Consider the following 27,922-nt stretch of genomic DNA (forward strand, 5'->3'; position numbering starts at 1 on the left):
GGCTCTACCTGTTGGGTCCCCCGCGGCCCGGCTCCCCCGAGCCCCGACCCCTAGGCACCGGCAGCGCCGGCTCCTCCGGCGCAGGAATGACAGCGGCGCCTCCAGCCGGATCCGCGGCGGTAGCGAGGCGGCGGGGGGGTGGGGGGGAGGCGGGGGGGAGGAGAAAGAGGAGGAGCAGCGACCGCCTAGACCCCGGCGCCGAGCGCGGCTCGGAGACGGACACCGCGCGCCGCCCGCACTCTTTCCGTGGAGCCTACCATTCGCCGCGCGCTCGGGAGGGGGCCCGGGCCGGGGGCGGGGCCGCTGCCTCGGCCTCCCGCGCCCCCGACTTCGGGGACACACCCCCCGGGGGGCGAGGGCGGCGGCCAGCGGCCCGGCGTGGGCGGAGGTGGCGCCCCTGGCTAGGGGTGGGGGGCGCCAGCTTCAAGGCCAGACCTCGGTCCCCTCCTTGGAGCCGTGGGGCGGCCCCCGCCCTGGCGAACTCGCTCCTAGCGCGGCGCAGGGGCTGGGGAGGCGGTGGGTGCTTGGGAGAGAGGGGTGCTCGGAAGAGGGGCCCGGGAGGGGAGAGGGGATGGAGCTCCGGGGGAGGGAGCCGCACGCCCGAGCTACGAAGTGAGTTCCTGCTTTGCTGGTTCCTTAAAAGGTGGGTGGGAATTGTTCAGCGGGAAGCTGGGCTATCTCACTGTCCACCTCCACCCCCACCTCCGCCGCCCCAACCTGCGCTGTCCCCCCTTCTCCGAAGGAGCACCCTGTCCTTCCCCGGGGTGGATCAGTGGCGCTCTGGCCTCCCCACCGCCCTGAACCAGTGTGTGCCTCTAAGGTGGTCCTAAGCTTCTTAGCTGGGCTAAATATTGGGGGGCAAACCAGGAGGGAAGACTGGAAGGCGTCAGTGGGGCTTCCCTCTTCCTCCTCTTACTGGGAGCAGGAGTGTTGAGGCCCCGCTGCCTCAGTTTACCTGCTCCTTCTTCCTGGGAGAACAGAGGTAACCTTAAAGTTGATACACCCAGCAAGGGCCTCTTTCTCCCGGAGCACAGGCTTTGCATTTTTCACTGGGGCCCTGGATTCCAGCCACCAGACCTTGTTACAATAGCAAGCTTCATTCCATGCAAATAGGACCATTTAAAACAGTCAGTGTAACCCGGCACAACTGAACAAGCGTGCACCACCATTCCAGCTGGGTCAACCTCAGGAGGGCAGCTCAGAGCCAACTGCAGAAGCTGATGATGGTCTCTGGCAGACACAGAGGTTGCTCACCCTCCAGATTCAACAGCATTTGTTGGAAGCCTACTGTGTGCAAAGTGCTTAGGATGCATTATCATCTCTTTGGAGTAAGGGTTATTATTCCCCATTTAGAGGCGAGGAAACAGCCTCCGGGCAGGGTTAAGCAGTTTACCCAAGGGGCCTGCAGAAATCAGGTGAAACCAGCACTGGAAGTAGCAGTCATCTGATTCCAAGTTAGTCCCACTGTGCCTTGGATGCTAGATTTTTGTTTTCCTTTTATATGTAACCATAAAAACACTCTTGGGCTTCCCTGGTGGCGCAGTGGTTGAGAGTCCGCCTGCCAATGCAGGGGACATGGGTTTGTGCCCCGGTCTGGGAGGATCCCGCATGCCGCGGAGCGGCTGGGCCCGTGGGCCATGGCCGCTGGGCCTGCGCGTCCGGAGCCTGTGCTCCGCAATCGGAGAGGCCACAGCAGTGAGAGGCCCGCGTATCGCAAAAAAAAAAAAAAAAAACACTCTTGCTCCGTCCCCCTGTGAGCACTAACAAGCTTTTGTAAGAGAGAAGGACAGTGTTAGATAGTGGAGCCTGTGGCAGCAGACTTAATTGCTCACTTGTCCACTCTACTCAGCTAACTGGCCAGCTGGGTCTTGAACCCCTGACCTTAGTCCCATAAGCACAAGTTCTGAGCCACTGGGCCAACCAAGGCACTTAGACAGGTTGGTAGTTTCATAAACCAGGATTTAGTTCTTTGAAGTCTTTCAGTTTTGTTATGGAGGAACTATCAAAAATAGAACTTTGTGGGTCTTTAAGGGAGGGGTGTGATGTTCAGCCACTGTGGAAAGCAGTTTGCTGGTTCCTCAAACAGTTAAAGATAGAATTACCCATATGATCCAGCAATTCCACTCCTGGGTATATACCCCAAAGAGGTGAAAACAGATATTCAAACAAAAATTTGTACACACATGTTCACAGAAGCATTATTCATAACAGCCAGAGGTGAAACAACCCAAATGTTTGTCAACAAATGAATGATTAAACAAATTGTGGTATATCCATACAGGGAACATTACTGAGCCGTGAAAAAGGATAAGGTATTGACACGTGCTACAATGTGGATAAACCTCTAAAACATTACGCTAAGTGAAGGAAGCCAGACACAGAAGGTCACATATTATATGATTCCATTTATATGAAATACCCAGAATAGTACATCTATGGAGACAAAGCAGATTTGTGGTTACCAGGAGTTGGGGGGAGGGGAGAATGGGGAAGAACTACTTAACAGGGACTGAGTTTTACTTTGGGGTGATGCAAATGGTTTGGAAATAAACAGAGGTTGTGGTTGCACAACATTGTGAATGGACTAAATGCCATCTAATTATTCCCTTTAAAAAGGTTAATTGTATGTTACATAAATTTCACCTCAATAAAAAAAAGTATGTTAGCAAGTACCAGAAAAAGAGGAAAAGCTTTGGAAACAAACCTTCTGAGGAAACAGTTAAGAGCAGCTCTATTTGAAGAGCTGTGTGCGTGCTCGTGTGTGTGTGTGTGTGTGTGTGTGCGCGCACGCGCGCACGCACGCGTGCGCACACTCACACCTCTGTAGAGCACTCGTCAGTAGGCACAGTAATTGATCTGTTTACATGTCTCTTTCCCACTTCACTGAGAGCTCTGTGGGAGGAGAGTGGTCATTTTTTAGTGTTATTTCTCTTTGCATCCTTGCCACCTAACCCCCATAGGACGCGCTCTGCAAATGTGTGAGTAGTTTGTACAGTAAACAAACTGACCAAGTGTTACCCATTTTCCTCTTCAGTGAGATTATTCCCACACACCAGCATCTTCAAATCAAGTCAAAACAAAACAAGCCAAACCTGAAAATCTAACCAGGAGGAAAGAAAGCAAAGACACCCATTCCTTGGGCCCCTTTTCATCTCTCTCTGCCCTTCTCTTCCCCAACTGTGCTTCTGAGCTTTCAAGAAACTCTCCTTAGAAACTCCTGGGGTGCCTCCTAGGATTTTAAAGAATTTTATTTTTTGAGATTTTTTTTTTTCTAAAATGAAAAAAGGGGATTTTCCCAGCTGTGTCTCCTTACGTTCACTCACATGCAAAAGGATCAGATCTCAGACATAAAGCCTGAGATTAATTACCCTCTAGAATCCACTTGATTTAAACTGCAAAGTTTACTTAATCTACCTTTCCTTCCCCCTCCCCCAACTTCCACCAGCACTTCTACCTAGGTGATGTCAGGTAACAAAATAGTCACAGAATCTGTGTCCTTTCCCACTTGCCTATCTGTAGGGCTAATATGCATTTACAGTTCATTTCTTGGGGGACACATATAAACTATCGGCTGACGGGCTCCCAGAGCTGTCATCCATAGCTCTCTCTGGGGTTCGCAACTATGAGAATTCAACAGTACTGTGCGTTCTGGTTCAAGATTCTCCCTTCTGCGTGTTCCTAAAGGAGCCCCCACCTCCCATCGCAGCAAACTGATGTTAAGAACCAAGCCAGAAAATGTGCTCACTTCATAGGGACCTGCTGCTGTTCTCCCAGTGTCACCGGTTGCCGTCTCTCGCCATCAGCAAAACCCCATCCGAGGCTCAGGCAGTGCACTGGCCCTTATGCGGTCACCAGCCTCCGTCAGTATGTGCTGAATGTCTGATCTTTCTGAGCAGAATGAGTAAACTATGCCATGCACATTGGGTGCCTGTCAAAGCTCGCCAGGGCGTTTTGGAAAGTCTGTAAAGCCATCCCAGCTCAGAGAAAGAAAATTCCTGATAAGGACCAAGGCAGAGAGCCTAACTCATTGCTGACAGAAGTGTCATACCCACCTCCCCTCTTCCATGAATAGAGTGACTTTATAATGTGATGTCTAAACTGGGACACTTTAGAGGGTGAAAGAGGGTGCTATGAGTAATGAAGCTGGGACAAGTGGCATAACCTGGAATGGTCCCAGGAAACCCAGTATATATATGGTTGCCCCACCCTACAACCAAATGATGCTATTTGGTCCTAGAAGGCAAGTTTGGGATCCTTTACTCCAGCAACCTCATTGTTTACTGAAGGAGAAACAGAGACTTGGGTTCTCCAAAGAGCTGGTGGTTGACTGCACAACTTCATCTCCCCATCCCCCATAACTTCATATCCACGAAGATTCTTGCTTCTGTCATTAAAACCCTTCTCATCCTAGGTCTCCCCAGGAATTCTCGCCACATATTACTTAACAAAGCACTTTCACATCTCTCTCCTTATCTTCTCTTTGCAACAAATCCAGCAGGTAGAGGCGGTACCTGGAATCTGCCTTTGGCAGATGAATACACTGATTTTTAAAGGGTTTGTCCTAATATCATGAAACTGGACTAAAAGGTCCTTGAGACAAGCCCCATGTCGGCATGTCCTTCCTCCTCTTAGCCCCTAGGACTCAATACAAATTTGTCAAGTGGATGAGCTGGGACCAGGCCTAGGGTATCCCCACATGTGGCCTCCTTTTCTCTCTGCGTCAATCAGGCATCTGGTTTCTGTCCGGCTCAGGGACTGGAGGCAGCGTTCAAATGCTTCTCCTTGCAAAGTTAAGTTCCTACATGGGACCTGGTGGCACGGGGGGGGGGGGGTCTGAAGGAGAAACCCGGGAGTCAGCGTCCTGAGAAACCTTGGGGCTTCTTGGGGTCGGCATGTGGTTGCCCATAGGAGCCAGGAAGAAATGTGGTCCTGCCTCTTTCACTTCCTGCAATCAGTATCCCTTACCGGGCTCTATGAGGCACACCTCTGGACAGCAGGCTGGTGTCAGTGTTTCTTAAAGTGAGGCTGAAAGTCCCTTGATGTGGAGTCCCCAGAAGATGCTCATTAAAATGTAGACCCTGAGCCCTAATCCTGACCAACCAGAATCTCTGGGGGAGGCTCTGGGGATCTGCATTTGCCGCAAGGTTCTCAGGAGTATGTGGGGCGCGGTGAAGTTTGAGACTCACTGCTCTAGGCACCCAGGGCAGGTGCTCATAAATCTCGTGCACACGTGTCAAATACATAAATTCCAGGAACCTCTGAGCCCCAGGAATGGCTGCAAGGGCTCCCTGCTCTTTCTCTTCTCCATGCTGTCTGTCCCGTGTTTTCCCAGCCCCCTCCACCCGAGAGTCCCCAGGGAATCCCCCTCTCTCTCTGCAGATGGATGCTCTGTTTATTCAAATTGTCACATGCGAATCCCGGCCGATCTAGGAGATGTATCTTTTGTACATTTACATGGTTTACTTTGGCTGAGTGGGTTTTTAACATGTGCTCTGGGGAAAAGGGCAAAGCATCTCTCAGACAGAGGCAATCAGGTCTCGGGCTCCGGGTGAGAAGACCAGGAGAAGGGCAGAGTCAAGGACATAGAGGAGACTGTGCAGGTGGTGAACCCTACCAGCTAAGCCATATTCCCTTCCCAGCAGTGCGCACCCACCTACCTCCGTGAGTCACCCTCAGAACCACGCTTATGAAATGAAGGGATACAGAGAAAAAGAAACCAGGAGGAAAACAGGGCAGAGGGTTGTGGGGCTCAGGGAAACAGCCCGCAGGTTTAAGATGGGGATGTATGTGTACAGGTGTCGATTATAGAGGGGTGTGTGTGTATACATATAGGTATATATGTACACTAGACACACACGCACACGCACACACACACTTCAGTGTGCACACCGAGCACAGTTGCTAGTGTGAAGCCTGCCATTCTCCTCTTGACTTCCCAAGCAATTTCTCATCTAAAAGTTGGGAAGTTGGTCAGGTGCATCCCTTCTCTGCATGTATTTAACCAACCAGGTCACTTCTGCATATTTTCCATTTGCAAACAGTTCTTGAATAATCACTTATAATTCAGAAGCTCCTACGTATGAAATAGATAAATATTAACTATACACAGTAACCATAGACAAACACATAAGCATAGATATTTATACCATCTATTTTTTTGATAGACGTGCCCTTCCCCCCACCCCCACCGTTGAAGGTTCCTCGGTTTTCTGTTGCGTTTCTTATTTGGCGTGGTGCGGGGCTTACAAGAGAATGTGCCTGATGGTCCGGTCTCCTGGCTCTTGGCTCTGTCATAGTGGACAAATAGTAACAGCCAAGCAAAATACAAAACCCTGAGACAAACATGTCCACCTGTAGAGAATCACCACTACACCCTAAAGAACTGGTCCAACCCCTAGGTATCTTGCAGGACCTCCTGCCCTCTCATGTCTTGGCTACCTCCATGCGTTGGGGATTTTGTTTCCCAGCAGCCCAGAGTGGTCTCTGGAAGGTGCCCTCAAAGGGCTAAAGAGGATAGACTCAAGTCTTCCGGCCATTCAGTCTTCAGCTCTAACTCCTTGTCTCAGCGAATCACCCTCGCTACAGCCTAATGGCCAGGCTACGCTAGCTGACGTCAACAGTGATCTTACCCTTCCCTGAGGGCCACAGTAGCTTCAACTCCATCGGCTCTGGAGTTAGTCAGATAAGGGTTCAAGAACGAGCCTTGCCACTCACTAGCTCTGTGACACTGGATGAGTTACTTAACTTCGAGCCTCAATTTCCTCATTAGTAGAATGGGATAATACTGGGATAACATAGGATAAGTCTATCTACTTCATAGACTTGTTGAGGAATTAAAGGAGGCAATGCATGGGAAGCAATGGGCAGTGCCTGGTGTCCGGAAAGAACTCCATAGGTGTTGTCAAGGATGCAGACACAGATGGTGGAGATGATGATGGTGATGGTGACCGGGATAGTTGTAAGGGCAGATCCCATCCTTTGGACACTCACAACGGCCCTCCACTGTGCTCATCCACTGATTCCCACTGACTCAGGCTGAATCATCCCAACCCTGGCAATAGGCATTATGATCCCCTATCAGCAGATCAGAAAAAACCCTCAGGCTTGGAAGGTTTGCTCACGTTCACCCAGCTACAAAGTAGCAGAACCAGATTAAAACCCAGGTGTGTCTGATTCTAAAGTCTCTGTCTTTTCTTTCTTTCCTATTCTCCCCTACGATCCATGAATGCAGCCTCATCCCCGTGTATGCTGATGCACGGAGGGACCTTCTGTGTCCCAACCCTACGCCCTTCATTCTCTGCAAAGGCACCGATCTGATGGAGAAGCAGGTGAGGGAGCTGCCCCTCCATGGTCAGTGCATTAGCTCTTCCAGGCCCTGGGGACCCATTTGGTAAATTAGTTCTTTTGGTTCATGAAATGATACCCCAGTGGCTTGAAATACTTTACAGACCTACCCTAAATGTAATTTATTCTTTTCTCACTGATGGTATTATTCTTGTGATCTCCATCCTAGAAAAGTTGTTTTCTGTGGGGGGGAAGGGGGCAGTGATGAGGGTATATATTTTTTTTTAACAGAAGTGCATTAGACTTAGTAAGGAGCAGAGTGGATTTTTCCACAAATGGAATTTTCAGGACTTCTTTCTCACCATATCGTGCTCTCTCTCTCATTTATTTAACTAAATGCTATCTTCAGCAGGAGAGTTTTTCCACTCATTTCTTCTCCCACCCCTACCCCTTGCCCAGACTCTTGTGAGCTTCTGGGTCCTTCTTAGTTCATGTTTTTCTACTCCTAGGATAACTGACGCACTTAGCAAGTCCCTCCTAAGGATCAGTGCTCCCTCTTCCAGACAATAAAGAAGAATGTGACCCTCAGTCAAGGCCACATAGGAGTCACTATACTAGACACTAACCAACCAACCAAAGGAATTAAGACCCTCAAGCCCCTCGACAACTCATTACAGAGGCGTCTCAGATACAGCGATGTGTACGGTCTTTTTTAGGAATTAGAAGTAGCTGGAGTAGGAAAGGGCCTTGGAATCTTGTCCCTTGAGTCAACACTAAACCTTCCCAGCAGTAAAGTGCCCTGGGAAAAATAGTTATTAGCCAAATAGTCTAGACTGTTCAAGCCAGTGTGTCATGAAGTCCTGCGAACGTCTGTCCTGATATTAGGATTATCTAGCCGGTTGTATACATAATTAGAAGACAGCTATCTTATCCAACGTTGGGCTCATTGGGATAATGTGTCCTAGCCAGTAAATTGTGAAGTTGCCATATTTATCTTAATTGACTGCCCCTTTGTTTACCTGCCTTATTTTATGCTGGGGAGATGTAAAACGATTTATAATCCAATATTTGGAACCACAAGGCCACGTTACTGGGCGTGTGTGCAGTTCAAGAGGGAACTGTATTTGCTCAGAGCAATGTCAGTTACAATGCTTTCCATCCGCATCACCAGCCATCTCGGTAGTGAAACGGTACTCTGACCCCTTTGCCCAGGAACAGCTAGCTACCAATATACTTCCTTCTGAAAAACAAAAAAATCGGTTTGATTTTAAAGGGGGTGAGGGGGAATGTAAAAACAAGTGCTGAGGGGAGAGGCTCACTCTTCCTCTTTGCCAAGTGCTCCTTGGCAACCTGCACCCATGTCCACAGCCCTGGACCCTCCGTCCAGCACACTGGTTTCACACCTAGCCCCTCAAACTATGGGGATCCTAAGAGCAACCATCCGTCTGTCCAGGCTCTGAAACAGCTGTTCTGTATCAAAGAGATGAGACTGTCTGGAAAATAGAAACAGAGCTGCGTTCTTCCCCCAGCCAGTTAGGAGCCCCCAGGGAGTCCTGCAGAAAAGTCACTTAACACTGGGATCCTGATAGCTTTGGGGAAGAGTAGTAAGCCTGAGTCCTGCAGGCAGCTTTCGGGAAGAAAAGAAAGACAGACCTAGGTTCTCATCCTGTCTTTCATTAGGAGGCGTCAAATCGTAGTGTGAACTTCAATGTCTGCTAAAAGTTGGACCAGTCCAGGGCCCTGGCTACCCCACAGAGCTCCTAAGCACAAATTAGAAAAGATGTGTCCCCTTCTTGTAGGCACACGTAGCCCTGACTGAGGGTGCAGACCCAGAGAACAGAGCCCTGGCAATCTTGTGTTAGTTCCCTTTGGAAACTTAGCAGTAAATGATCACCAGTTGGATTTTCACCTTAAATCAGAGGGGTTCTGTGATGGAACTAGCAGTTTTTTCTTGAAGATTTATTATTATTATTGTCTTAGTTCAAAGAAACACATACTTTTACAAATCTATGTACACTTTTATATGAACACTGAATGAAGTTATTTTACATTTTTCATTAAATTCCAGTGATAGTATAAACCCTTTCTTTTTGGAAGCATTCTAGACTTTTTTCAGAAGAGGCTAAATGAGTTGCCAGATTCAGAATCCGGTTTTGCCTGAAGGTGTGCCTGGAAGGGGTGCTAGGATAATGACAGTCATGATTCTAGTGGGTTCTTACATTGGCGCCAAGTACTTAACTTACGTCCTTTACAAAAACCCTCTGGAGGAAGACGCTACTATTATTATTCCCATTTTACAGATAAGAAAACTGAAGCTCAGGGAGGTTAAGTTACCAAAAATCAGACAACGAACAAGTGGCAGGGCTAGGACTCATGTCAATGGGATGCCAGTGGACTCCACTTTACTACTATTTTGTATCACCTCCTTATACCCCAACTTGCCATTTGCACTGTTGAAGCGAAAAGCGTAGTAAAGATGGGACTTATATACACCCCCAAACTGAGGATGGCAATGGATCAATAAACCCTTTTCTGGAGAGAACGGTGGAAGGGGAACAATGACTGTGAGTGCAGTCATCCGTCATCCGATCCAGGAATTCTTAGCTCTACCATTGTGAGGAAACTCAAACATCCCTGCTCAGTCCTGTGATGCTCATGGCTTCAGCAGCTGATTTCCTTCCTGCATACCTCTGTCACTTTAATTATCAGCAAGTGAGAAAAGAACATTACCCAGTCGATGGACAGATTTTAGACCTGGAGGGGACCTCAAAGTTCATAGGTCAACACACTTTCTTTACAGATGGAGATACCGAGAGTCACGGAGATAATGTGACGTGCCCAGATGATCCAGCCATGGAGCAGCAATCCTATTATTCCAATTTGTTTATGTTTTTATAAGTGAGCACATGGTCATGGGAGATGTTCAGTAAACATCTTTTGAACTGAAATAAATTGTGACATTTGATTTATCCACCTGAGTGGCACATCAAAAAAACAAACTAGCTCTATTTCTGTTCGTGCTGTTGTGAAAAGCTTCCAAACTCAAAACGGGGTGAAATCCGCTGCTAAGAAGGGTCCCTTTGATCTTTTCACCACTTTTACTTGAAAATGATAGCAAACTTGGCAACCGATTCTTCCAGAAATTAATAATCAAACCTTAAAAATCTTCTTTGGTTTTTCCAACAACTTAAAACAAAAAGAAACTAAACATTTCCTATCGTGTTTCTCCCTCTCCCTTCCCATGCCTCGCTAGGGAACAGCTGTGTCTATTTAAGATTGATTTTGCTCTCTCAGAAAGGATCTGGTTTCTCTACACACGGAGCTGCTGCCTGGAGATGGTGTGTGCAGTTCTGAGAAGGTGTTGGGGTTCAGCTGACTCTGCTGTAATTCTAACAGACGATCAGCAGAAGCCGGTCTTCTCCTGGGGATTGGGTGACACGATACCTTGGATGACACAGGTGTGGTGGGCTGGGATGTCCTGCTGCCTCAGGAATCATTTGGTAGCCCCTCCTCATTCCTCTGGCCTCTTTGTGGTAGGTTGTTATTGTTCCTAATTCCTCACTCCCTTTCCATAATAGTATTTCCCATGCTGCCCTCTCCCTGGAGGCTTTTAAGCACCTCTCATCAGCATAGGTGGAGAACCTTTCTCTGCCCCACTGGTATTAGGCTTGGCCACGTGACTGGCTTTGGCCCCTGGAATGTTAGCAGACTTGCAGCAAGCAGCGACCTGAAGTGTATGCACGGTGTGGCCTGGCTTCTTGTGCTCCTGCGATCCTCTGTGAGAAGAGCATGCCCCTGGCAACTGTCTCTTTAGTCTCAGCCCAGATAAAGACACAGGGAACAAACCTGAACCAGACCTACAGCCTGGAGTAAAACCCAGCTAAACCTGAGCCATACCCTCACCAACGTGCAGATGCACAAATGAGAAAAATGAGTATGTTTGTGAGCCCCTGAGATTCTGAGGCTGTTTGTTACATAGCAAAAACTGACTAATACATTACTGAAACTAGCACCTTGACTTAAGGCTGTCATTCCACCTGCAAGTGAAAGAAAATCAATGTGGACTAGCTTAGATACCAATGGAGAATTTATTGGCTCACAAAACTGGGAGGTTTAGAGGTAAATCAGAAATTCCAGAAGCTTAAGTCATGCCATGAGATCTCTGTCTTTCTTGCTCCTCCTATGCAAGTGGACTTTCTCTACATAGAGAAGTCTGGGGAACACGGCCAGAAGGAGCTCCAGGCTTACCTCCTTCTATATTAGCTTTGTTAATCTCAGAGGAAGAAGGTTCTCTCTCCCGGAGAAGAGCCGGCCTATCCCTGGGCCAGGCACGGCACTAAATGATTGACCAGGCTTGGTGTGTGTGGCCATCCTGGAGGCCCCAGTGAACCAGGCTGGTGGTCCCACCAGAGGTGCAGGGAGTGGGAGGTGCAGGGAGTGGGAAGGAACACGTGCTCAAGGGAGGGGGAGTGATTTAGCAGAAGGAGATGAGACCCTGGGCAGCCCCAGGTGATGGATGTCCACACCCACCACACCACTGCACCAGCAATAAGATGATGAACGCAGGCCTGGGCAGCAAGTTAGGTTAATGACCCGGCCACTTACTCAGGCTCAGCCTCACCTTCCTAGGTAATTAGCTTTAGGGAAGCTGCTTAACTTCTCCAAGCTCCAGTTCTATTATAAAGTGGGGATAACAGATGCCTAACTCATTATAGCATGGTGACGAGGATTAAATGAGAAATTATGCAAAATCCTCAGTCTGTCTAGGGGATACCACAGTGTTTTCCCTAAGGCTCCTTGTCAGGACCCTCGCACTCACCCACCCAGGGCCAGGAATATGAGCTGCTGAAGGCTCACAGCTGCACCCCTCACCAGCAATTGCCCTCTGCGGCCTCATCCAAGGGTACCCCTCCACCCAGGGGCCAGTCCTTGGCCAGTGACTTGGATACAAAAGCCCAGCCCCTTTGCCTCCATCTGGGACCCCTCTGAAGGGCCCTCCCAACTCCAGGGGCAAACCATATTGCCTGCCAACTATTCCCTCTGCCCAATTCTGGGGATTGGGTGACACGACACCTTGGATGACATAGGTGTGGTGGGCTGGGATGTCCTGCTGCCTCAGGAATCATTTGGTACCCCCTCCTCATTCCTCTGGCCTCTTTCCTCACTCTCTCACACGAGTATCTCCCTAGAGCACTCCCCAGTGAACTGCACGTGGCGAACGTAATCTAAGGCATCCTGGTGGCTAGCACACAGGGAGTGCTTGTGGGCGTTAGTTATCACAACTGCCACTCATTTATTCATTCACTGATTCGGCCACCACCCATCTGCCCAGGGCACCCTTATAAGAGACAGGATAATGTACTAGTTAAGAGCACAGACCTGCCTTTGGAACCGGACTGCTGGGGATCAAATCCCTGGTCTACCTCCACCAGGCCTGTAACCTGGAGAAAGACACTTGGCTTCTCTGTGCTTCAGTTTTCTCACATGTAAAATGGCAATACTAACAGTTTCTATCTCACAGTGTGGTTGTGAAGATTAAATACGACGATGAGCACACACGGTTTAAAACCTCACTGGGCCCAGAGCAAGGGGTTCCTAACGTTTGCTCCTCTGCTTTGCATTGGGTGCTGCATTAGGTGCTGGAGATCTAGGCATGGAGAAAGCCCAGTCTCTGCCCTTACACTGCCACAGTCTCGTGGCCAAGATGGATAAGCAAACGGTGCAAAGGCTCAGAAATATGAGAGTCCTTGGTTTGTCTGAGAAACAATTAAGGACTTGTAAGGACTTTGGCTCTTACCCTGAGTGAGACGGGAGCCGCTGAACAGTGTTGAGCAGAGGAGCGACATGAGATGATTTATGCTTTAAGATGCTCCCGTGGATGCCACTGTGTGGAAAAGACTCTGGGGGACAAGAGTGGAGGCGGGAAACCATTTACGCAGCTATTGCTACATCTAGCGAATTGTGATGGTTGCTTAGAAGATGATAATGGGGTGGGAGGAAGTGGGAAGGAGCATGGAGAGAGGTGATTGGGTTCAAGAGAGATGTTGAAGATAGAGCCATGGGATTCGCTTACAGCTGGAGGTAGCACGTGTGAGGGAAAGACAGGAGTCAAGGAGGAGTAGAATGCTTTGGATTGAAGCGACTGGAAGAGTGAAAAATTCACCTACTGAAAGGGGAAGGCTGTGGGAGATGCAGGTTGGGGAGGAAGGGTGTATGCTAATTTTGAGAGGCATATTCGACATCCAAATGGAGATATCAAGTGGACAGTGGGATACGTGCGTTTGGAGTTCGGGTGATGGATTTGAGCTGGTGATAGGAATTCGGAAATTGTCAGCGTCCAGGTGTTATTTAGAGGCATCAGACTGAATGAAATCTCCTAACAAATGCATGTTGACGGAGAAGGAAAGGCCCAAGGACTGAACCCTCCACATTAGAGGTCAGAGGCATAAGGAGAAACAAGAAAAAGAGACTGAGGGGCAACAGTAAGAGAAGTGGGAGGGGAAAAGTCATTGTGATATCCTGAAAGCCACGCGGAAAAAGTGTTTATGCCCCGGTCCGGGAGGATCCCACATGCCGCGGAGCCGCTGGGCCCGTGAGCCATGGCCACTGAGCCTGCATGTCCAGAGCCTGTGCTCCGCAATGGGAGAGGCCACAACAGTGAGAGGCCCGCGTACCGCAAAAAAAAAAAAAAAAAAAAAAAAAGGGAGGCCTTGTTAGAACCTTCTGATAGGCCAAGTAAGCAAGACCAAGGATCTGACAATCCTGTTCACTGGCAGCCCTGGCGAGGGTTTCATAGGGAGGTTGGGAGGATGAGGTGGGCTGACATATATAAAGAGCTAGCCGAAAACCTGGTGCCTCACAGATGCTCATTAACTATTAGTCCCTTTTCTCCTAATCCTTCACCTAGCACACAGTTTGTCCAACTCACTGACCCTTAACTCGGCCCCCCCATCTATTAACAGGCACACAATTTCTCATTCTGCATGGCTAGGCTACCAACACATTTTAAAGATACGCTCACAGGTGATGGTGAAAAGGGAGCCAACTGCAACACAATCTGGGTACCTGAAGTCCCAGAGATGGCCAGTGAATTTGCAAATATCCTAATCATATGCCGTGAGGAAGATGTTGGATTGCTGTAGCTATGAGTCACGATTGGTACTAATTATCCCTTACTTGGAAATTAAATGAGCAGATTTTTCTCCCCACGTGGCAAAAGGTCAATACGATGTCCTAGAATAGAATAAAGTGAATGGCCCCAGTATGAAAGGCAGCAGGCAGCCTCACACTGGATTCCCTGCCGCTTATTAATACCAGCGAATTACATTAAATTAGAGGAGAGGCTCTTCACAGGAGCTCTAAGAACTCCCGCCTGGCTGCACTGCCATGTGAGACACCTGGATTCTTCTCCTCCTCCAGCAACACACCAGCTACTCAGTTTGTTCCCATTAATTTTGAATCTGATGATAAAGGCATGCTTTAAAAAAAAAAATCAGCAGGGTTTCCCTCGTGGTGCAGTGGTTGAGAGTCCACCTGCCAGTGCAGGGGACACGGGTTCGTGCCCCGGTCCGGAGGGATCCCACGTGCCGTGGAGCGGCTGGGCCCGTGAACCATGGCCGCTGGGCCTGTGCGTCCGGAGCCTGTGCTCCGCAACGGGAGAGGCCACAACAGTGAGAGGCTTGCATACCGCAAAAAAAAAAAAAAAAAAATCAGCAGTGGTCAAATAGTATGCTTATCCTAGCATTTCTAAGTATACTCAAGAGACAGTGAAAACCACAATTTTAGAGCATAAATATGTGTCAGTTATTGTACCAAATACTTTGCGTTTCTCTCTTCCTTTTATCATCTTGACATTTAATTATTATAACAACTCCATGAGGTAGGTATTATTAACACCATTATAAGCTAAGTTTCCAAGGAATAGATTCCGAAGGTCACATCCTCAGTAAGTGGCAGAGCTGGGGTTTGAACTCAAGGACGACTAAGATTATAAAGCTGGAGCTTAAGCCTCTGTTCTGTGCTGCCTTTTAGGAAAAGATTTATGTCTGAAGCAGAACATTTAGGAGCTTCTGCTATAACATTCCACTTACATTTTTATTAATCAGGCACCAGGGATAAAAAAAAAAAAAGAAAAATGAAAAGCCTTGGTCTCTGCCCTGAATAACTATAGATTATACTCCCCTGTAAGGTGGGAGTGATAGCACCTACCTCCGAGGGTCATTGTAAAGTTCAAGTATATTAATGGATATGAAAGCATTCTATTTCCTAAATAGAATAAAAGTGTAACAGGAAGCTGATTTAAAATAATAAATTCATAAAGTACATGAATATCAACATATTTTAATGTGCTGAATCAAATCCTAACAAATGACCAAATTCACCACTCGATCCTAAATTGCAACTTATATATGAATGGGCCAATTTTTTTGTTTCACTTGACACAAATCTGCTCTGCTCCTGTGACTTGATTCTTTTAAATTCTTTCCTTTTCAATTAAATAATCACCCAGAATTTAAAAAGACGTATTTCCATTAGTAGACTCCCAAAGAGATGACCTCTGAGATCACAAGGGTTTATGCAAATTTTTCAGATTGCTTTTTATCTTCTTGTGTATTACTTTCCCTAAAAAATTCTGTCAGTCAGTGTATTTAAATTCTTTTCTCATCTCCTCATTGCACCGCTATTTACAATAATGAGTCACAGCTGAAAGGGACTGAAATATCATGGGCTTCTTTTAACATATGCCAACAAGAAGGGTGCTTCACGGTTGGAAAAGGCTAATGTATGACAAGGGCGAGGTTTTCCTCTACTGGTGTGAAATGGAACTAAATTTCCATTTAGTTCCTTTCCAGGCCTTGTCCCATTTTTTTAAATACAATCTCATATTCTCTATGAATAAAAGCAAACATGTATTAAGTGCTCACTGTACACCTGATCTATAGGATCTCATTAAATCTCCCAACCAGTAGGAGATAACTACTCTTACTGTGTCCACTTTACAGGTGAGAAAACTGAGGTTTTGGAAAAAAAAATAAACTGTCCAAGGACGCATAGCCCATGTATCATAGAGGCAGGAATTGGACCCAGAGCTTGGGCTTTTGACAATCGGTCTCTTGGGCCCAGCTTTGCCAGCTGTGGGACCTTGGGTAGATAGATCACTTGCTTTCTAACTTTGAGTTTTCTCATCTGTGTCATGGGGATAACAAGAACCTCAGCCTTGTCCTTCCCAAAATTGCTACAGGACTAAAGACGTCACTGGATGTGAAATGCTTTGTAAATTGTCAAGAACATCAATGACATGATGGTCATCACTGAAAAGTGGAAACAGTGGGGGAAATCAACCAACAGAACGGAAGATCTCTCAATAAGTGGGTTCACATGTAAGACTAAAACCAGCTTTGTTCAAAGAACCAACGGTCAGCACTGCCCGTGTGCTGGCCACTAGCTGCTGAGGGCTTGGCCCCCGTGGCTCTCATCTCCCCAGTGACCCGATCTCTCTGCCCAAGTACAAAAATACCTTAGGAAGTCGGCCCTTAGCAACCCTCCGAAGCTACTTCTCACCTCCCCTACATGCCAATGAGATGAGTGTTGCCACCCTCTTTGATTAGTGGCACATTTCCAAGCTAAGAGTGTCTGCGGAAGCAATCTTTACGCTCAGACTTATTAAAGCCTCTGTTGGTTTAATGAATTACCACAATGCAATGAGCCCATAGATAGCTTGTATTTAACTTTTATGTGGCTGCCCCAGAAACCAGCTTGAAGAGCAGAAATCAATGACTGTGACAAAGTCTTGATACAATTTATTTTGAATGTTCAGTTTGGGATTTGATGTAGACTGTTTGTCAGATATATTTTATGCTCTCGGATGAATTTTATACTTACTGATTAAAGGGGTTAGCAATATCAGTAGGATACAATTTGACAAACCTTAAAAGAAATGTTGCGAAAATGCTCCCGTCCATTAATGCTAGTTTCCAGCCAGATTCGCTTCACATTTTAATCAGCAGTACCAGTAGCTGCATCTTCAAACTACCAAAGGGAGGCCCTATTTACCAGTTCTTAAGTTAATTAGTGAAAATCCATTTAATTAATTATACCCACTGTGAATATTTGATTTGGCAGTAATTGGGTAGGAACCAGGTGGTATGGGAGGAGTGGACAAATTGACTAGGAATCTTCCCATTGGAGACCTTGGTCTCAATAAGTATTATTTGCTCTTGAATTTTTTTTTTTTTTGGTAATCCACCAGCTACTATTTAGAAACAATGTGTTCATAAGCAACACCTGCAGATTAACATAAATTTCCTATTTAGAGAGGCGTCCAGACAGAACCCAAAATATGAATTTAAATCTTCAGCATTCAGTGACAGCAGACCATAAGACTTTCACAGAAACCAAGATCAGGTAGTTTTTAAGTTTTCAGATTAATAAATTTATTACACAGATGCCCACAAAATAGGATTAAGGTTGGTGTGAAAAAGAGCATGACCTGATTGATATAGCCGATTCAGAACATTCCTTTCATCTGTCCAATCATCCATCATCAATATGTTTATATATCCATTATATCCATCCATCCATCCATCCATCCATCCATCCATCTCTCCATCTACCCATCCATCCATACACCCACCCATCTACCCATCCATCCATCCATCCATCCATCCATCCATCCATCCATCCATCCATCTCTCCATCTACCCATCCATCCATACACCCACTCATCTACCCATCCATCCGTCCATCCATCCATCCACCCACCCACCCATCTATCCATCCATCCATCTCTCCATCTACCCATCCATCCATCCACCCACCCATCTACCCATCCATCCGTCCATCCATCCACCCACCCACCCACCCATCTATCCATCCATCCATTCATTCAACTATTCATCCATCCTTCCATCCTTCTAGTCTAACTAGCAATTATTGTTTACTTTGTGTCAGACACTCTGCTAGATTTTTGTCACAGATAACTTCATTTAGTTCTCACCCCAATCTATGAGGTCCAGTAGTATGACTATCATCTTTATTTAACAGATGAAGAAATTAAGGCTCAGTGACACAGTGACTTATTCAAGTCATACAGATCATATGGGAGGGGTAGGGACTCGTGTTCATCTTCCAATTATACATCAAGAGCTGTTTTTCCTACCACTACTAACCTGGCTGCCTCAGGTAAGAATTCTGAATTGTCAAAGTTTAACCAGCTTAATATCTGAAAAGAGAAATGACTACCCACCCACCACACGTTCATCTAAGGGGATGAGTTTTTATCCATTTATGTGCCAGACATTATTCTAAGTCCTGGAGATATAATAGTGGACAAGAAAGGCACAGACATTGTGCCCCCTCACCTCACAGGCTTGCAGACTAGCAGAGAGACACATAACGGACAATTATTTGGTAGCACTGCTCAATGTCTTGAAAAACATTATCCGTAGGATAGCAGAACAATCGGAACTTTCAATGATACATTACTAGGTCTTTAAGAGTCTACCTCCTGGGTATCTTTCAGCTCTGTCTCCTCCTCTATTTGAACACTGCCATGGACCTACTTTAGATAACTGGTTACTTGTCACTTTGTCACCTAGATTACTACAACAGCCAACTCAATGGTTCCCTGATCACTTCCTCCAGTCTTGCCCCCACCCCCGCCCCCAACCAACTGACATTCCACCCTGCTGCCAGAGTGGCCTACAGGAGATATTGTTTTAATCAGCTCTTTCTTTGGCTTATACCCTTCAAGAGATCCTCACTGCCTTTAGGAATAAACCCAAACTCCTTTAGTGCAGCATAAAGGGCACATCTGGACCCAGTTCCTGCCTAGGAGAACATTCACGTGTGCCATGTGCTCGCAAGCCTGCATATTTCCACCCACGGTTCCTTCTGCTTGAGCTCCCTGCCTGGATCGCTCTCACGCCTCCCCTCCCCTCCCCTCCCCCTCCTCCTTCTGTGCCCCTCCTCTGTGCACTCAGAACCCGTCCCCTTCTGAAGTCTTGGTTGAATGAGAAAGCCCCTGCCCTGTTCTCTTGGAGCGTTCCAGAAGCATTTCCATCACAGCACTTCCTCCATTATCCTGTAACTGTCAGTTTCCTCTCCTAGGCTGAAAGCTCAGGAGGGCAGGAACGAGTCCTGGGCCACAGTAGGTGCTCAATGAACGATGGCTGAAAGTTCATGTGGGCAGAGGTAACTTGTCCCTGGACTTGTGGGAAAGAGAAGTCCCTCTATTTCATGGCTGTTGATGAAGATCTGGGAGATATCGTGGAATGCAGCTTCCTTGGGCTATGAATAAGGAGACCAAGGCTTGAGGAGGCAAGTAGACTTGCCTAAAGCCACCCAACTATTCGGGGACTTGCTTCCATCCTGTTTGGCCTTTACATTTATTTTTTCCCAAATAGGAGACTTTCCTGAATCTCTCTGGAGTTTTTGAGATGCATACCTACATTTTCTCATTGGAAACTTTAGGTCATGAAATCACTGCTGCTTAGAATAATAGACATTTTTAGAGGAAAATCAACTAGATCAATAGGAATGGTTGGACCGAGATAAATAAATCAGGGCTCTGAGCCACCTCTGGCATTGATAATATATTTATCTTAATAAAGATATTTTCTCTTAATTAGGATCTTTTCTGTTTCAAGTAACAGTTGCAGGTGCCTGTATCTCTCTTTCTTTCCTTACCCCCCAAAGTGGAAATCTTAGGAGTAAAATACACTGGCCAACAAGTAGAAAATCGTCTTTATATACAGAATGTGAGAATGCTACTCGCCACGTTTATAACATACTGGAACTTTGCTTGGTTGAATTCTGACCTGTACTCATTTAGTTTGTGTTTAAGTGTGTTTCTAAATGCTTCCATTTTGCAGAAAACAGGTTTATGGGAAAACCTCAAGTAGATTCCTGAAAATGTACTTGGCTCTTCACAAAGCTACTTAATTTCTTTTTGATGAGCGCACTATGCATTCTTCAGAATTGTTCAGCTAAATTTCCCTGAATACACATAGGGGCTTAAAGGCAGAGTGTGGGAGGTGCTAAAAGTTTAGGAGAAGTGGGTTTATTGACCCCAAGGAGAGAGGAGCTTCAAGAATCAGAAGCCTACTGCTTCCCATGCATGAAATAGGACTTCCACCCTCTCCCCGTCCATCACCGCTGACCAGGACTAGAGTGGTCTGTTACATTTTCTGGTCTGTTACACCATTGCTTCTGAAGGGTTTCTACAGGTAGAATGTTAGTTCTCTGGGTGGCAGGGAACACTTTCTCTATTTCTTCAGTGTCTTGACTCCACAATGCCCAGAAGAGTGCTCGGTATACAGTAAGCACTTAATGCTTACATAAATGTAAGTGCATCCAGTAAGTGTGTATGCTTACCTAAATAAATGATGAGTCCAAGCAGGGGTACTTTATTCTCGAGTCTTGCCACCTTTGGCACCTCCAGTATTTCCCATTTCTCTTTCCAGAGCAGGACCCAAGAAGGCACAAATAAAGTTCACCCATGTGCTTCTTAAAGACCTCTATATGCTCTGCCCAGCCTGGGGCTGTGGCTTTGTGTTTAGACAAAGCCCCAGGAATGGCCTCACTGTGACAGAGCTGCTGGTCCAGGACACACGAGGCCAGAAGGCAAACTGAGCTGTAAACCTTTAAGTTCCTGCTTCCCGGGCCTGAGCTTAGAGCCCAAAGTCATACAGACCAGAAGTCTGGGGACAGAGAGGCAATTATAGAGGGTCTCCCCCTGGGAGACTAGATGAAAAAGAAAACCTTTTGAAGCCTGGAGCCATTTTCACCCGGGAAGGCTCAAGGAGCAGGGCACTGTGTAGTCCTTTCTCCTCTCCCCCTGGATTCTGAGCTGGTGCCAGCACCTCCTGAGGCCCCTTAGTCGGATGACCGGCCACGTGAACGCACAGTCTTTGTACGATTCATCACTAATCTGTATCCAGAAATGTGAAGCCCCAATGTTCCACTGGCTGTCATTGAAATAACCTGTAATGCAATGTTTGAATGTAAAATGTTACCTACTGAGTCATTCAAAAGTTTCCCACCCACCTATTAGATGATAAAAATGACTCAGCCTGCCCCATAAGGGCTGGTCACAGAGGGACAATGGGGATGATGTAAGAGGTACCTTCCCCAAAGCTGCAGAGGCGGCCTTCCCATAGCCCTGGCTGGGTCCTATTACCCCGTGGGGCTTCCCCAGAGATCTACAGGAAATCAGAATCGCCCCTCTCGGCCTTTGCACTGGAGCAGGGGGTGGCTCTTGGTTCAATTCTAGATGGAGTAGTTAACACTGAACTTACTGTCAGCGTGCTCTCTGGTGCCAAGTGAATGCAAAACTTGCATCCTCTTCTCTGCCATCTCTACTGCGTTGGTCTAGTTGCCAGCCCAGTCAGAGGGATGGATCATTTGATTAAATCTCTGTGGGATCTTGGTGGAGGGGAGGTGCTGCTCTATCACCCTGGCCTGCATTCTCACATCCTATAGTGTTTCCAATTTGAGCAGCAGGAATGAATGCAAAATGATGGCTGTCTTTATTGGGAAGGGGAGTCCCTGCTCTCAGGCTGGTTTCCTCAGCCTCTGGCCAATTTGCTGAAAGACTCGCAAGGGTCACATCGCATAGGTGCACACAGTCACTGATTTCACATTCAAACAGGCTTTGCCAAGAGAGATTAACCCCCCAAAGAGCCCATTTCACTGAATTAGGCCACAGCAAAATCAGAAGTTTAAGAGTACTTGGCAGTTTTTGCAGAGTGAATTTGGTGAGCAGAGGACAGAGATGCAATACATGAAAAAGATGAACAATTATGGGCAATAATAACTAGTTTCTTTCTCTTTGGGGTAATTATTACATGAAGGCAGCATTATACCAAACCTTTTTAACACTAGACCTAATTTCGTTCCTCAATAGAAGTTAAAAAAAAAAACATCCTGATAAATTGATCGTGCTCATAGTTCTTAGTTTTGAATTCTGTGGATGTTTCTGAAAGGTTATACTTGGTCTTGGTTTTTTTGTTTTTTTTTCCTGTGGTACGAAGGCCTCTCACTGCTGTGGCCTCTCCCGTTGCAGAGCACAGGCTCCAGACGCGCAGGCTCAGTAGTTGTAGCTCACGGGCCCAGCCGCTCCGCGGCATGTGGGATCCTCCCGGACCAGGGCACGAACACGTGTCCCCTGCTTCGGCAGACGGACCCTCAACCACTGCGCCACCAGGGAAGCCCGGTCTTGGTTTTTAAAACAAAACAAAACAAAACAAAACACCCAAGTAGAGTGAAGGAATTTTGTCACGTATAGACCCTGGTGGCTGTAAAGTTGGGGTTCGGGGGATCATTTTATCGAGCTCATGGCTAAGAAAACTGGTTTGTACATCAGAGGTTGGTTGAAGTTAAAGAACCAAGTTTACAGAGGACGGGGAGAAGCAGGCGTGAGGAACTCAGGTAGGTGGGCAAAGACACAGAGGTCAGGAGTAAAGTCAGGTTGTGAAATCCAGGTTAGTTGGTCATTTAAAACAGAGGTACTGTGGAAAAAATGGAACCTTTGTACACTGCTGGTTGGAATGAAAGATGCTACAGCCCCTTTGAAAAAACAGTTTGGCAACTTCTCAAGATGTTAAGCACAGAACTGCCACAATACCGAGCAATTCCACTAGTAGGAATCTAACCAGGAGAAATGCAAACATATGTCCGCACAAAACCTTGTATATGAGCGTTCATGGCAGCATTACTTGTAATAGCCAGAAAGTGGAAACAAACCAAATGTCCATCAACTGATGAATGCATAAATAAAATGTGGTCATACAGCAGAAACTAACACACCATTGTAAAGCAATTATACGTAAATAAAGATGTTAAAAAAAAAAACCCTAATATTAAAATAAATAAATAAATAAAATGCGGTATATCCACACAATGGACTACCATTTGGCAATGAAAAGAAACAAAGCACTGCTACGTGCTACAACATAAATTGAAGCCAGACACGAAACAACAGTTATTGTACGACTCTGCATCCGTGGAATGTCCGAAATAGGTAAAAGCAGAGAGACGGAGAGTGGATCAGTGGTTGCCTGGGGCTGGGGCTGGGGGTGGGGGTCGGGAGTTAACTGGGGTGATGACAATGTTCTGAAATCAAATAGCGATGGTTGCCCAACTCTGTAGATATAGCAAACATAATTGAATTTTACACTTAAAATGGGTGAATTTTAAAACGGTAGGTAAATTATACCCCAATAAATCTGTTAAAAAACAAAACAAAACAAAACAAAAGCAGCGGCATGAAGGAACTCAATGAACAAAACCTAGGGATGTGAGCCTGACTCCTAGGACCAGGGAACCTGAGATAGGCATCCTGGCTTTCATCAGAAAACTGATTTGAGGATTCAGCTCCAAATTGGTCCCCACTGTCTGGCTGCAGTTACTGGGTCTGACAGTACCCTCCCAACTGACGGGATGTCCCTAGGCGTCGCAGACTTCTAATTTCAGACAGAAAATTTCCCAGACTGGGGAATGATGGATACTCCTGAGTATTTCAGTTATAAAATGGGTGGTAGTGGTTTCGTGGTTACTCTTGAAAACTTGTATTAAATAAGTCTTTGTACTGTAGAACTTCTGAATCTATTGTATTAATTTTCTAAATAATTTTTCCCCATATGGAACAACTATTATTGTTACACAAGACTAGTGCATTAGACTTGGATGTAGTCAGAAGAGTTAGAAAAAAATACGCAGCTATAATGGGGATAACTTGAGAAAAAAGAATTGGGCAGCTGTCATAAGTTTATCTGGGACCCAAGCAAATACTTGTGGATTTGCTGTGGCGTGTTTTGCTGCTCCTTCATTTGGAAAACATGCATCAAGTGACATCTGTGTGTTAGTCACATGTAGAGTGCTTGGATATCACGTCTGGTAACTGCTGTATTTGCCCCAGTATAAAGAGAAATGCAAGACACATAGTAGGTCCACAATAAAAGTTATGGCTGAACTGATCAGAGTCTAGTTGGGGAGAAACCTAGGGTCTGCTTTTGTTTTCTGTTGCTAGAAACTAACTCCACAAATGTAGAGGAGTTATTATCTCAGTTTGTATAAGTCAGAAGTCTGGGTGTGGCTCAGCTGAGCTCTCTGCTCAGGGTATCACAAGGCTAACTAAAGATGCCAGTGGGCTGTGCTCATCTGGAGTTGGGATCCTCTTGCAAGCTCACGTGGTTGTTGGCAGAATTCAGCTCCTCATGGTAGTAGGATGGAGGCCCTCAGCCCCTTGAGGCCACCTGCAGACCCCTGTCTTGTGGCCCTCTCCAAAGGCAGTTCATGTGATAGCTGTTTGCTTCCTCAAAGCCAACAGGGGACTCTCTCTTGCTTTGAATCTTTCTTCAGGTGAGGGCTGGACCCTCTTTTAAAGGGCTCACCTGATTAGGTGAGGCCCACCCACAGTAAGCTCCCTTTTTAATGAACTCAAAGTCAACTGAGTAGGGGACCTTAATTACGTCTGGAAAATCCCTTTACCTTTGCCACATAATGTAATCTATTCACATGAGTGAGATCCCACCATATTCACACATCCTGTCCATTCTCAAAGGAAGGGGATATTACAGGTGTGTACACCGGAGGTGGGGATCTCACGGGCCACCTTAGAGTCCCGCCTGCCACAGGAGCTTATGTATAATGGTGGAGGGAAGGTCCTGTGAGGGGTCAGAGGAGGGCTTTTAACTGCTGAATTCAGTAAGGGGACAGCCAGGAAGTCTTCACAGAAGGGGTGATTTTTAACAGATTTAAAAAGGTGGTTGACTCAAAACAAAAACAAAAACCAAAAAAATCACTTTTCCAAGTTGTATAGCTTTTTAATATGAGCATATGATACTTGTATACTAACTACCAGTTTTAGGTTTTAAACAAGAGACTTGTACACATTAAAAATATTTAAGCACTTACAAGGACATTACATGAAAAATAAGTACACTTGGTTCCTGGGGAGGGAAAGGGAGGGGAATAGAAGGACGATGCAATTAGGAGGGTGCCCAGAGGCCTCCGCTTGTATGGGTAAAGCTCTGTTTATGAGCTGGGAGGTGGGTTGGCCAGGGTTCTTTATTTTTTTATACTCTTGATGTATGCAAAGTCTCATAATAATTTTTTCATGTCTCCTTCTCACCCTGGCCCTCCACTATGCAAATTCTCTTCCTATAGGAAATATTGTTGACGGTGTCTTAGTTATGTTTTCATGGATATTGTATATAATAATAACAGCAATAAAATAGTAATTACTTATAGCACTTACTGTTCTTGCACTAAATATACATTAATTCATTTAATTCAGACACCAACCCCACGAGGTCACTTTTACTATCATCCCATATTAAAGGTGAGGTCACTGAGGCACAGGGGGGTTAAACAACTTAACCAGTGCCACCCAGGTACTAAGTGGTGGGGCTGATATTTGAACCTAAACAGTCTGGCTGCAAGCACTACACCAGGCTGTGTTCTATGTGGATCCACCATCACAGATTAGAGTTTCTATTTTTCATTCTGAAAAGGAACTAATTAGGAGTTCACCAGGTAGAGAAAGTGAGGGAGGGTATTCCATGCAAAGGGAATGCTACAGAGTGAAATATTAATTTCAGGACATCCCAGTCGGGAAGGGGAGCACTGGGAGATGAGAGTAGCCGAGAAGGTAGAAGGCTGGTACTAAAGGCCCTCAGATGCCACGTGCCTGAGTCCTTTCAGGCTGCGATAACAAAATACCATAGTATTTTGGGGCAGCTTAAACAATAGACATTTATTTCTCACAGCTCTGAAGGCTAGGGAGTCCAAGATCAAGGCTGTAGCGTGGGGGGTTCTGGTGAGGTCCCTATTTCTGCTTCATAGCTGGAGTCTTCTTCCTGTGTCCTCACATGGGGGAACGGGCAAGGGGTCTCCCTGGGGTCTTTTTTATAAGGACATTGACCCCATTCATGAGGGTTCCACCCTCATGACCTTAGCACCTCCCCAAACTCCTCCTAACATCATCACAATGGGCACTGGGATTTCAACACATGAATTTCAGGGGGACACACACATTTAGACCATACACCACGTTAGGGAATTTGAACCACATTCTGAGAGCAACTGGGCACCACTAAGGGATTTGGGGCAAGAGTGACAATCAAATTTGCACTTCAAAGCATAATATTGGTAGCTCTATGGAAATAGGCAAACAAAACCCAAGATAAGGAGGCCAGTTGGGAAGCGCATGCAATAATCAGAGTGAAAAATGATGCACTTGAACTATGCGGCAAGGTCAAGATGAAGAGGAATGGATCAATCTCACAACTCTTCAGAGCACGGAGCTGATGAGAGTTGAGAAGGCGGGAGAGTGAGGGGCTCAGGATAATGAGTTACTGCGGGTGACTGCCAAGCTCCTGGCTTACGGGTGGCAGGGGGAGCGGCACCATCCAGGGAGATCAACCCAGGAAGAGGATGAGTTCACCGTGACAGGTTTGGGATAGCTTGGTACCAATGCTGGCTATTCAAGGCAGGTGTTTAGAAAACACCACAGTAGGAGCATCTTATGAACCATCATTCTCAAAGCATGGAATGCAGGAACACCTGACGGGAATCCGTTGGAATACGGCTTAATGTATCATACTAGTCTCCACCAAGGAGCTAGAATTTCTGGGAACGAGGCCTGGGAATCTTCGTCTTTAACAAACTCCCAGATGGCTCTTGAGGGTGCCAATAAGACCCTAATGGGAGTATAACTGGCCCCAGGAGCCACCTGTGATTGGCTGTCCTCCAAAAAAGGGCTGATCACATTCTGACTGTAGAGTAAGTTTTCACTAGATTGGGCGAAACATAAGGCTGGAGGCCCCAGTGCTTGGAGCAGAAACCCCCTCACTTCGGCAGGCTCCACATTTGCACAGGGAGCAGCCATCATCTGACTCTTTTGGCAGCCACGGGGATGCTTTTGTCCTTCTGATTTGACAGCTCACCCTGGCTCTCCTGTGCCCACCACTTAGCAAACATGTCAAAGCCCCACTTGCAAGGCCTCTTAAATGATCCACAACTCTGTCTTCCACAAATCCCCTCAGAGATGAGCTGACTTAACTAAGCACACTCCAGAGTCCTACGCGATCGAGTATCTGGCTTTCGCTGATCATTGAAACAGTCCGCTCCTGCTTTCAATGGGAATGTCTAGAAGGCACTGCCATATGGACGTGTGGGAAGAATGCAAGCTCTTTCATTAATAAACATGTACTGCAAGGGACCAGAAAATGAACACAGGGTATTCTCTGAACCTTAGTAGGTGCTCAATAGACACCAGCAGAAATTGGTTGAAACTACCCATGCATTGTTCCAGCATTCACGAGACAAATACATTTTCCTGAACAGCTGCTGTTATTTCAGACACTGAAAACCTGATGGAAGAAGAATCCACCAGGGAGTCAGAGGATTTTAGGATCAGCTTAGGACATCAGTGAGAATCCTCTGCATAAGGTCTCAGGAACCACGACTACTTTGAAGAGATGACAGGTCTTACAGAGCCAATCCTGCAGTTTGCTGAGGTCTATATAGTTAAATTATCCAGGTGAATCCACCTACAAAATGTCTACGACTTTAGAACTAATATCAATTACCCAGAAAATCAAAGCCAACGTACTTTTCTCCACACTCCAAATAT

General features: G+C 46.4%; 1 protein-coding gene across 2 annotated transcripts in view; it reads right to left on the bottom strand.

Annotated features, from left to right (window-relative positions):
• Window positions 1–27,922, bottom strand: part of KAZN (kazrin, periplakin interacting protein) — a 1,133,108-nt gene that overhangs the window by 461,507 nt on the left and 643,679 nt on the right. The window lies entirely within an intron of this gene.

Source organism: Orcinus orca, chromosome 1 (assembly GCF_937001465.1).
Source record: "Orcinus orca chromosome 1, mOrcOrc1.1, whole genome shotgun sequence".
Lineage (NCBI taxonomy): Eukaryota > Metazoa > Chordata > Mammalia > Artiodactyla > Delphinidae > Orcinus > Orcinus orca.